At 34.5% G+C, this 12,214-nt stretch overlaps 1 protein-coding gene across 1 annotated transcript in view; it reads left to right on the top strand.

The window, feature by feature from the left end:
- LOC126766139 (neuroligin-4, Y-linked) overlaps window positions 1–12,214 on the top strand; it is a 129,850-nt gene that overhangs the window by 35,538 nt on the left and 82,098 nt on the right. The window contains exon 2 of the mRNA XM_050484007.1: window positions 3,811–3,863. The gene's annotated coding sequence lies outside the window, so the exon portion shown is untranslated. The remainder of the gene's footprint in view (window positions 1–3,810; window positions 3,864–12,214) is intronic.

Here is a 12,214-nt window from a genome sequence, read left to right as displayed (position 1 = left end):
GGACTCTACACAATTTAACCACTAAAAACTTTCTTAATTGCTTAACCACTATGGCCAAAAGTTGTCGCTGTGGTAATTACATATAGGCAACTCATGTCAAGAAAGCGCGTTTGTGCTGTTTGTTGCTTATGTGTGGAGCGCTTTTGTGCAGTGTTCGGTTATGCTATTATAAACTTTCATACCAATTAGTGAAATAATTGCAAAGTAGAACTTAGCTTGTTTTATAAATTATTTATCTGAAAGCGGTAATTATATAAAAGTTCAAAGATGTGTCTTTGAAAAAGTTTTAAGTCACTACCTAACAGCTGATGGATTTTAATGAGAAAATTTGCCATATTATAAACTAGCCGGAGAGTTCCTTCTTCTTTACCGATGAGCAACCATTGTCAAAAGAGAAAAACCAGTTATTAGTAGTATTTCCTTTTCTCGATTTTCGATATGGATTTTGCAGAGAGTTCAGCTCACTGGATATTTGAAAGGCATTTATGAATAACCGAGGGAACTGTCTCCTATAAATCGAATCCAAAGCGTAGCAAGTTATAATAGCAAGCTGGCGAAGTGAAAACTCTACTCCTCTATTCTCCGAATGTGGAACTCAGCCGATTTTAATTGTTCTCAAACTTAAAGAATTCTGTTCGAAAATGAATGCTAGTAGTTTCGTGTACTATAAAGGTACCAGGTTACAGAAATTAGCAGTGATAGGGCAAATTTATATTGGGTAGTCGAAAAAGTCTTTTCGTATTACAAATCTAACTTAAACTTATTTTTTTTATATTTATGAACCAAATGTGTACCATTTTGGTCGATCGGCGAAAAACTACGACAAGTAATTTTCACAAGTTTCTCTTGAAGCAAACTTTACTCCATTAAGAGAGTTCTGCATTGACCGAAACAAATGGTAGACCGATGGTACAAGGTCAGGGCTATATGGTGGTTGCATCAAAACTTCGCAACCAAGCTCTCCCAGCTTTTGCCGAGTCATCAAAGATGTGTGTGATCTAGCGTTGTCCTGATGGAAGACGAAGCCCTCTCTGTTGATCAGTTCTGGCCGTTTTTTTCGATGGCTTGCTTCAATCTCATCAGTTGATCCCAACTTTCCTATCCCACAAAACACTCAGCATAACCTTTTGAGCAGTCAATCCTGGCTTTGCGACCATTTGTTGAGCTTTACCACGCTTGGACCATGATCTTTTTAGCACATTATTGTCAAATTCGTTACAATTTTCGTCTCCTATTACCATTCGTTTCATTAAATTTTTCACAGACAATATTAATATTTACGAAAAATAAGGCAGTTGCAACTGAAATTTTTTATTCTTATAAAATTCAAACAAATTTTGGTGTTCAGTAGAACTCACTAGTCTGGAATCGGGATCTTAAATGCGACTCGAAAAGTGGTTTTTAGTTTTAAGTGAACTTAAAGGCTATTTTGAAGCTACTAATAAATTTGTTCATATTCAATTGAGTTTAAATTTGATTAAGTGGTAATTAAATGTCTTGCTGAAAGGCCTTGCCATTGTAAATAATTGTATTGCATAATTATTTCTAAAATCCACTTTATTAAATTATAATCCTCAACCGTTGTTTTGCTTACTAAATATAATTAAAATGCAAAGACCGAATTGCAATGCCTTCACAAAGCAAAAGCCTTTTCCTCTGACCACAAAATATTTTAGTAAATTTATGTGGAATATGTACAGTGGATTCCTGCTAGCATTCGCTAATAAATATTATATACATACTCGTATGTATATATAAATGCTAACCAGCTACAAAAGATACCGCAACCGCAAATCAATCACATTTCTACACATTTGCTTTATTTGCAGAAATGCTTCGAAGAAATAGGTGCAAACAGAACATCACCACATACAAAGCCGCATTAAGGCTGTCTGAAACATATATGTATATACATAAATATATCTAAATGAAGTAAGGAAACGTGAATATGTGTATATATACACACATACAAATATAGCAATCAATCATAATGTGCAAAGTTGCTGTCTGATTAGGCGCAAACACTTGCATGGGAAACCGCAACATCTACTTGCGGTGTGGCTGCCGACACGCAAAAAGCAGCGCAACACCGCACTAACACACAATAACACTAACACACACGCCCAGATGTGCGCATTTATGCCACGAGATATGCTCATATGTGCACTATAACGAAAGTTTGAAGAAATAAATAGTAAAGGAAATGAGAATTAAGCGAATCCAGCAGCGAAAATGCGTGCATACCCAAAATGCACTCTGTGGCAAGTGCGGATATATACATACATACATATATATATATTTCTATCTATATTATGCACAAGTAAATATTTGCGAAGGCTTTCAATAATATTTGCACACAGATAAATTGTAAATACCAAATCTCAATTGTGACCCATTTTCTGTTGAGTTTGCCAAATTTCCTATTTACGTGATTTCCGTGCCACAATTTTCGGCGCTTTTTATTGATATATGTATATAACTTTGCAATTACTGAAGATTTCATGTTTACTTTCAATATATTGATAAACAAACCACAAATAATGCAATTAAGTAGCATTTGTTTCTAGGCCGAGGACCATTGAAGCTAATTAATTTGCTACTTAATTTTAATTAAAATGCAGGTGCCCCAAACACTATATGCGGGAAAAAACAGCAAGACTTTGTAATTTAAATTATGCGCAAAATTTCAAAACAATCATTAGTGTTTAATATACGCTTGCCTTTCTGAAGAAGACGCGAAATTATTCAAGAAAGAAGTTCCAATAAATTTTGTGTGCCGAATCAAATTGCTGGTGACGAAATATTCATAATGTTGGACAGCGTCTTCGGTGATATAAAAGTGGAAGCACGATTGGTTTCAAAATCACAAAATTGTTTCGAAAACCAGCGTCGTGCTAACGTGAAACAATGCTTTCCGACAACCAGGTTGTGACGAAACGTATTATTACTGACGATGAGTCTTGGATCTATGCTTACAATATGGAAACAGACGATCAATCGGCCGAATATCGTAGCAAAAGTGAGACGATGATAAAAAAACATGTCATGGTGGGACAAAAGCAAGGTTAAGTCATTTCTATTGATCCGTTGATATCATTTTGTTGACATAGAGCTATCTACAGCGCTCATAAATCCTTCTTCTTCTTCTTTACTGGCGTAGACTCCGCTTACGCGATTATAGCCAAGTTAACCATAGCGCGCCAAATATTTCTTCTTTTAGCAATTTGGCGGCAATTCGAGATACCAAGATCAGCCAGGTTCTTCTCCACCCGGTCTCTCCAACGGAGTGGATGTCTTCCTTTTCCTCTGCTTTCCCAGGCGGGTATTGCGTCGAATACTTTCAGAGCTGGAGCGTTTTCGTCCATACGCATATCTCGTACAGCTCATCGTTCCATCGAATACGAAATTCACCGTGGCCAACGCGGAAAGGACCACAAATCTTTCGCAGAACCTTTCTTTCGAAAACTCCTAAGGCCGACTCATCAGATGTTGTCATCGTCCAAGCATCTGCACCATATAGCAGGACGGGATTAATGAGGAACTTATAGAGTTTGTTCTTTGTTCGTTAATTTTTTATGTGTTTCTTTTTCATGGTCGGGCAATGGAACGTCTGCTTCATCGTCGTCGAGTTCGACATATCCTGGTGTTATGTTTTCACTGTCGTTAGCAGGCTGGAGAAATGTTCCCTCCATAATTTTAGTATTATATATATATATAGATAAAGAAATTATTATCATAATATTAATTTATATTTCTTCCTCATATACATATTTTCTATTAATAATATTCTTTAAATTCTTCTAATTACAGATAACACATTTAACAAAAACAATTTGCAGTTATCTTTTCTGAAGCGAGACAGGGTAAATATATGTATTTAAATGTTAATGGAAATTTTCATGACTATGGTTACTATACATACATAATATAATGAAATTTAGTGTATAACATAAATTCGGCTAAGCTTTCCAATTTATTTAATAAAGCTTCCAGTTCACATATTTGACATTTTTGTTAAAGATAAGTCAATCTCAGTACAAATTTTCATTAAAATCTCTAATAGGCTTAAACTCTTGGCCAGGCAATGGATTTACAACAAAACATCACATCATAATCAAATTCACACAATACGAACGTAACCAATCTTGTAGGATAAAATCTTCAAACATTTTTGCACTGAAAACTTTTCTCAGAATACGAAACGCCTTTCAATAGCGTTCGAGTGGAATAACAGCTTTTCGATGGCATTAAGGAGCAATAAATTCACAGGCGTTTATGCATTTGAATTTCAAATTCCAACTGTCAACTGCTGAGCTGAAAAGTGCAAGCAACCAGCACATACGGCAATCATAAAGCGTTGAATGGAAAACAAAGTGGAAAATGTAAACAAGCGGCTGTGTGCGAGCAACTCGCAATGTGTTGATGCTGCATTCGAATTGGATGGCATGCAATGTTTGAGTAAAGGGCAACAGTGGCAGCAACTGCCCCAACAGCAACACATTGCGACGACACACGATGATTGCGCAACATGCGTGCTGCAAAAGTGGCACACAGCAAAACTTGATGTACAACTGACACACACACGCAAACACACTCACACGCGCGCATATATGAAAATGGAGAATCTAAATGCAAGAGCAGAGAAACCAGTGTAAAAGAAAATTTTCAACTTGAAGATGCACAGTGGTTGAGCCAGTTGCTAAGCCAATATTTGTGTGCATGTTTGCGGCAGTGTGTGTGTGTGAGGCAAGTTGGACATATAAAACGAAACAAGAGCGCATGTAGAGCGCAAGCTGTAGAGGGGTTGGTGAGCAAGTTTGACAAAAGTCAAGGACTAAGCCAACACACACACACACACATACATATGTAATGCACACATACACAAACACTCATATTGGTAGCGTATTGCAAAGGGCCTCAAAATGCCGCTAACCAACCGCAACTCACTTTAATTTAAACAGACAGTTTTACATCTTTTGTGGTTTTGCGATGTTTGCACAGTTGCTTTTTGGGGCGGCTTGTGGCATAAAAACTTTTGCTTAGCCTGTTTCTCTGTACGCATATGTATGTTTATTTGCTATTTTACATATATACAAAATCGCTATAATCGTATGTTATTTCTGTGTGTACGGTTGGTAATTTGAGTAGTTGTAACGTATCTTTATGTTGGCTTCTATCAACATGTCATTATGTGCACGAAACGGCAACGTCATGTGTACTTGCGCACATAAATATTTGGTCTATGCCCATTCATATTTTGTAGGTCAGGGTTTGCGCTTTATTACTTACAAATGAAAGCGCAGCATTCATTTTTGTTCTGTATGATGATGGGCAGTGGATTTTCGATTTAATATTAATTCTAATTTCTAGTTTTGTGTGGATTACACAAATCTTAAACGAACTAGAAAAAAGTGACTTTAGGTTATGCAAATATACACAACTTAGGGGGTTAACAAACGAGTATGTAGAGGGAGGGGAGGTGACAGTTTTGACAAAATTTTAAATCTGGATTCATGCAAATACACACATTAAAAACCACAGGCGCTTTGTAGCAGTATTTCCTGCTAAGATATGAAACAACACATCACTAGTGAAGGGAACTCCAGAAAATAACATTTCTGTCTAATATACTACGAATAAAGGTCACATACATCAAAGCTATAAAACAATTCGAAAATTGAAGTATAGATGATATGAAGGAAGATAAAAATTCTCATCCCACAAATTACGAAAATGGTTAAAACCGAAATTATTTCATAAAATTTATATTATGACCTCTTATTGCATTATTAGAATTTAGTTGAAGTCGAGCTAGAAAAACGCTCACTTTCCATTTCGTGTAATTTCGCTTCCAGCAGCAAAAATATTTCAACAGGACCTAGCATAATAAGGCTTCTTTTCATTTCCAACTGACAACAGTGATGTAACGTTCGAAATCTGTGTCCTTTGTCAAAAAAAGTTTCTCTACACTTCAGGTTGAGTATACTTTGCATAAAATTCATGGTCCCATATACGAAGGTGTGAGATATCGTCATAAAATTACAATAAATATGCTGAGATTTTGTAAAATAATTATTGAAATATACATACATACCTTTCTGAAGCGGCTTGAACTGCTGCTATAGTGATTACCCGCCCACTGGCGGAATTATCGTGTGATATGTACACCCAGTATTGTGCTTGACAATATCCGCTAGTCTGTTCATTTGAGGTACCCTTCTGACGGTTTTATGGAAGAGTTTTACCAAACATTTTCGCAAGCTTAACTCCAAAATTAGAGCCTTATAGAAATTAAGGTAGATGACACTCTACTACATAAAATATTAAAAAGGTTTTTACAAAATTTAAAAAAATGTTTTTGGTCAGATACTGTTTTGAATATTCAATGCAGCGATTATACGTGTATGCTTTGTACAAAGTACATGTATGTATGTGTGCGCATATTAACTATGCACTGAGGCATACACTGTACCAATTGCAAATACGTTAAAGCGAATATATTAGTATTTACTTGGTGCGCCTGTTTGCCTGCTAGAGGTCGTCGCTTATTAGTATTTGCATGTGCACGGTTTCGGTCGCGCTGTCTGTGGCTTAACGTACATATGTATATGTTTGCCGCTGCCATCTATAGCCTAGTCCTTAGTTTATGATTTATATATGACCACAACAAATATTTCTACATGTCATGATGTATGGCAGTGTGGAGGTTAAATTTTCTGAACGTGAGAAATTAAATTAACCATTATTTCGACTATTTTCTCTGACAGCTGAAAAAAGGTTCACACGCACACAAATGACGGCTCAGCTGATTATAGGTGCTGCTAATCAATTTTAATTTATAATAATAAAACTGTTGACAAAGAATGTGTGGTGGATAGCTGAAGATTGGGAAAGCAGAAAAATACATTATAATGAAAATCATCCTAAATTTAAGACCAGAAAACACTAGTTGAAGAGCTTGCTATAATTGAAAGCTTTGCATTACACATTAAATTATTACAACAAATAGAATAAAAAAATTAAATTGTAACAACAAATATATTTACAAGCATTACAAAATCAATCAAGATGAGATTAAATTAAACTTGTGACAGTTTTAAGTCTTTCATACTAAACACTTATGTTCAAATATACCAAACATACTTATCTAATACAAGTAATACCCATTCGAATAAGTAATGCCCACCCAAATACAAAACATATACATATAGTGCTTGTTGTATCGATTTATTGCTGATTTCCTGATTCACAATGAGCGCGTATTTTGTATACTATTTGCACACAAGGACCTGCAGCAAAATACTTAAAACCTCTTACATAAATTAGAATTCAATTACTTGCACTGACAACAGCAGCAGCAGCAGCTTTTAGGAACAACAAAACATTCACATCGTATATAAATAGCAAGCGAAAATACAGGTTTTGCGATAACAAATGACGGACAGTGGGACGATTTGCTCAAACTTAAAAATAAATTTAAAAAATTTAATAAAATTAAAAAAAAAAATAAAATAGAAAGTTGTCACAAGTTAGTGAATTTTTTAAAAAATTAAATAGCATAAAACCAAAGAAATTTATAAAGTTAGGAGTCTGTGTGTAAAGTGTATTTACAATTAAGCCAAAACCATTTGAGAAATCGTCGAAGTACCAGGAAATAATTTCATTAGGATTCCCACCAGTTCAAGTAGTAAAAACGTATTGAAATTCAAAGCCATATCCCCCAATTGGTTCAAATTTTTTGGAGCAGAAATTTCATTGGGTCGTATTAAAACTTCCGGTATTTTTAGAGCCTATTTTACAGTAATCACGAAATCACACACTGTGCCGCAATGTGTGTATTTGTAAAAACTGTTATTCAGGATTTCATTAAACGATTGATGACTAACGTCAATATAATATAATATACATACATATATGTAATTTTATTTACTTTCATTGCCATCTCATTTTCGAGCACAATTGAATTGTGTAATAAAAATAATAATTTCTCTTTTCAGTGATAAATTATCGGATTTTAAAGCTATACGAGTACAGAAAGCCAAAGGCATTTGAAAATGAATAATTGGTTTAAGTGATGATATGCCCTTAAATAATTTGACTTACAAAGCGAAGTGATTGATTGATAGAATTCAGAAACATAAAGTGTTCAAATAAATTGACTTACACTTATTTCATATTAATCACATGTCACAAAATTTAATTAATATTAACTTCGTTAAGGAGAAATTCTCACTTAAACACAAACAATTTCACAAACATAAGTACATACTAAAGTAAAATTTGTTTAAGTGATTGACATTAAATTTCAGAAAAGAAATTGTTGGAGAGTGTAAGTGATTTTCGTCTACTTAGTTAGAGCAAGAAAGTGCTGCTGAAAGACAAGGCTTGAGCAAAAAGTGACTGCTTTAGTTTCTTTCAAGGAACCGTCGATGGAAATCTTGATGTGGTACCCATAAACGCATTGTAAGGGTCTTTCTGCAAGATGACGCTATGTCAGAAATAGATGTGATTTGAAAATTGGTCATGCTGATCTTCACATTATGCCTGAATTTTTCGAAACAGTAATCAAATTCAATCAGAATGCCTAGGCATAATCTGTTCAACTAGTTATGTGATAATTTTAAATTTTAGTCTCAATGAAAGGTGTGAAGAACACACACAGTTTATAATATTTAAATGTTTGTGTGGTAAAAGTAGTATTCCAAAGTAAAGTGGCGGCTGCCTGATAGTTAACAAAATTTTATTTATAAGCACATTCTTGTCTACATTTAGCCAACTTCCTTGCATGTTTGTAGCACGTGGCTTTCACGAAAATGCTCCTGACGAGATAACTAATAACAAGCTCCGCGAAAATCTATTTGCTTAATCAAAATGTTTCTAAAAAATAGTCACGCACGCCCCGCAATAAATAAGTTAAAACTGCCTATTTGTTGCTGTATTAACAATTGGAGAACGACGGGTGTAAGCGTAGGCCACATATGAAACAGCTCGTTGGTAGCTGGAGCAAAAGTTTCTATACGCTTTTCGCAAACAAACAAACTTGTATAGACACTAACATAATTACGTGCGCTGATTTAAATAAACCTAGATGTGTGAACGAGGGGGGGGAACTTTCCAAACACACCAGAGTTATCTCCTCTACAACTCAATTAAGCATGAAAATGCTAGAAGCGTACCGTAGCGTTAATTAATTGGCACAAAAACTATCGAATCGGGTTGCGTCAATGACATTTTACCTCATCTGATCAAGGTCAAATTGCATTGCTCACTTCACTCGCCTAACTGAAGCATTGTTCATATACAAGTCCGTACTGGTTTATACCTATTACATTATTTATATGTATTGGTGTGCTCACATGTTTGATTTGGAAGATTCTAATTTGCTGGTTTACCAAAACATTAGAAAAATTATACATGCAAATATTGGCGCATGGTTATGGCTCGGTAACTGCCAAAGCTCAGCAAAAAATGCGAATGTCTCTATTATTTCATTTGTTCGATACCAAATATAAAACCTCGAATATGATCGAAATGTCACACAATATTATCTATTCATTTTAAAGGAAAACATTTGGTTGAAATCGATTTTTAACCTTGAAATATATAGAAAAACGGGGATTAGTATGGGCTGCTGTATTTAAGCATATTTTTAATAAATAAAGAAATATACATGTACATATATTATTAAAATTAATACTTTTATATTCGATATAAACTTGTCATAAAAATATCTCACGCGCTATTCACAAGCAAACGAAGAGCTCGTCTTAAGGAAAAACATTATATTTTGCCAAATTTAAATTTACTAATCAATTTAAACTCCATTGAGGGCTATAAATGGATTATAGCGAACTAACTAACTTTTCAATAAGGCATTTCGGGCACGCTTTTTGTTTCAAAATGCCCTTCTTGAAATCTGAGCACAGAAAATGTTGCTGGGGAGAGGAAAAAATTCTAAAGAACTAGAAGCTCAATTCTTGCAATATTAGTATCGAATTTGTTGACTTGTCAGACCATGAGTTCAAGGATGATTGAGAGTTTGCGCTGCAAGCACTTTCCACGAGGCTTCCCTATACTCAAATATTAACACACTATATGTTAGGCAGACCGCTTTGATATCCGTAGAATTAGATCTATCGCGATCACCCCTTTTCACAGTCAGCAGAATCGTTTTTTAATTTTTTAGAGCTTTTGGGTCATGAACTTTTCATTCTTTCTGGGGGATATTATGGCGGGTATTTTTAAATTTAAATGAGACTAGAATTCACATCAGCAATACACAAACTCAGGAATTTAACTTCTGACACTAGAATATTGTATATTTCTACTAGATTTTCTGGCAAACGGATATTCCTGGAAATATTTTTAAACTCCATTTAACTTTAAACTGCATCAAAAAGGCGACAGCAAACACAAAAAGTGTGTAAATATATGCAGAATTTCAACGAAAATCCAAACTCAATAATAAATCTCATCAAAATTAATTGCAATTTCCCACAATTCCACGAACGCATAATCGACAAAAATTTAGTTAGTTTGTAAGTAAATGTATGTATGCGGCGGCGTGTAAAAAGCTGCAGGCGACATACATAAAAAATTTTCGCAAGCATTCGAAGCTGTGGCATAATTTTTGCAAATTTTCTTACATATATTATTTTGTTGCCGCCACTGTGCTGATAAAATTAATTTGCAGTGATTTTCACCTTCGAGGGTGTGCGCACACATATGTGTGTATGTACATAAATGTATGCACGTGCGTTCGTGGAAATTTCTTCAGTGAAAATTCTGTTCATAGAAATGTGTATGTGCCTACGTCAGTCGGTATGTAGCAACCAATTTCCATTCAAATCATTTTCGCAAATCTGTTCAGGCAGCGCTTGCAGACATGGCATAGCGCAGATTTTCGCCAAACTGTAAATATTGCATACGCATGACGCAGCGCGTTACAAGTGTGTGTATTAATCGACTTATTACTTATGTATGTATGGTTGTTCGCTTTTTTTTTTAATTCTGTTTCATTTGCTTCAGCACTCACTTTTCCTACGACCAACTTGTTTTACCTAACGAAAATTTTATATGGAAAAATAATAAGCTGCTTTGGCTCAAAGAAATCTCATTAACTTTTTACACTGGTACGTACTCATTCATATGTACCTGCCTTGCCACCCTGCAGTATTTTATTTTACTTTAATTAATTTCGTTCGCCCCACGTTGTAATTGTGGTTCAAACGCGAAATTTCGTCCTTGAGTTTTATTTCAGATATAATGAGTAAGCGTTACAAATTATGGAAATCACGAAAATTTTCGGCTGCCATGACGGATGAGTGATATTTTTCTTGTAAAACGTTCTGCATGCAGTGGAGTGTTGGATAATTTTCGTAAATATTTTTAATTATTTTCTCAACTTATTCAAAATAGATTGCGAGTGTACAATCACATATCAGTGTGTTGATCAACGAAGCGAAAATTTAGCAATCGACCAGGAATTAAGTGAAAACTACTACTTTTTCTAACCTCTAATATTAGTGAACAACTTGAGCGAAAACGAGAAGTTTTTAGTTTTCAAATATTCTTCAAACACGAAAATGGTGATGCCCAAACCGAAATCTGATGTAGCGATTTAATTATTTTCTCTTTTTAATTTCAAAATACAGACCCGACAAGGAAAAACTCAAAGCTGATTTGTTACATTTTCGTATTTACGTATTTCAGTTTTCTAGTTTGCTTCATTATTTATCGCTGACGACTAAAAAATAATTTGAAAATTTAACACTCTTCTGCGATCAATAATTTTTTTTTTATTATTTATATTAATTTACACTTCCTGAGAACCAAAATCTTAATATAAATATATAAAGAGAAATGTTTAACCCTTGAAACTCAAAATAAGTAAATCTAATTTTTCTAACATTCGTTCATACACTTACTCATTTTCATCTACAAGCTTTACATATTCACTGTTACTTGATGAAATTCGTCTACAACAACCAAATAGTCCAAAATTATTCTGTCACTTCAATAGTTTTCCTCCGAAACTCAACAGAAACCGGTGGCATGGTAAACAGTATATTGTTAGTTGAAATTTGCTATTTGGAATCACAAATGGGGCACACAAAAAGGCAATCGAAATAGGAATTTTATACGCAGCGAATCGCAAAAACAAAATGAATGAGGGCGAATAAAGAAGGCAGCTAACTGACCAAAAACATGTGTT

Source organism: Bactrocera neohumeralis, chromosome 2, assembly GCF_024586455.1.
Source record: "Bactrocera neohumeralis isolate Rockhampton chromosome 2, APGP_CSIRO_Bneo_wtdbg2-racon-allhic-juicebox.fasta_v2, whole genome shotgun sequence".
Taxonomy (NCBI): Eukaryota; Metazoa; Arthropoda; class Insecta; order Diptera; family Tephritidae; genus Bactrocera; species Bactrocera neohumeralis.
Note: the sequence above shows the minus strand (reverse complement) of the source record. Positions and strands in the feature narration are given on the sequence as shown.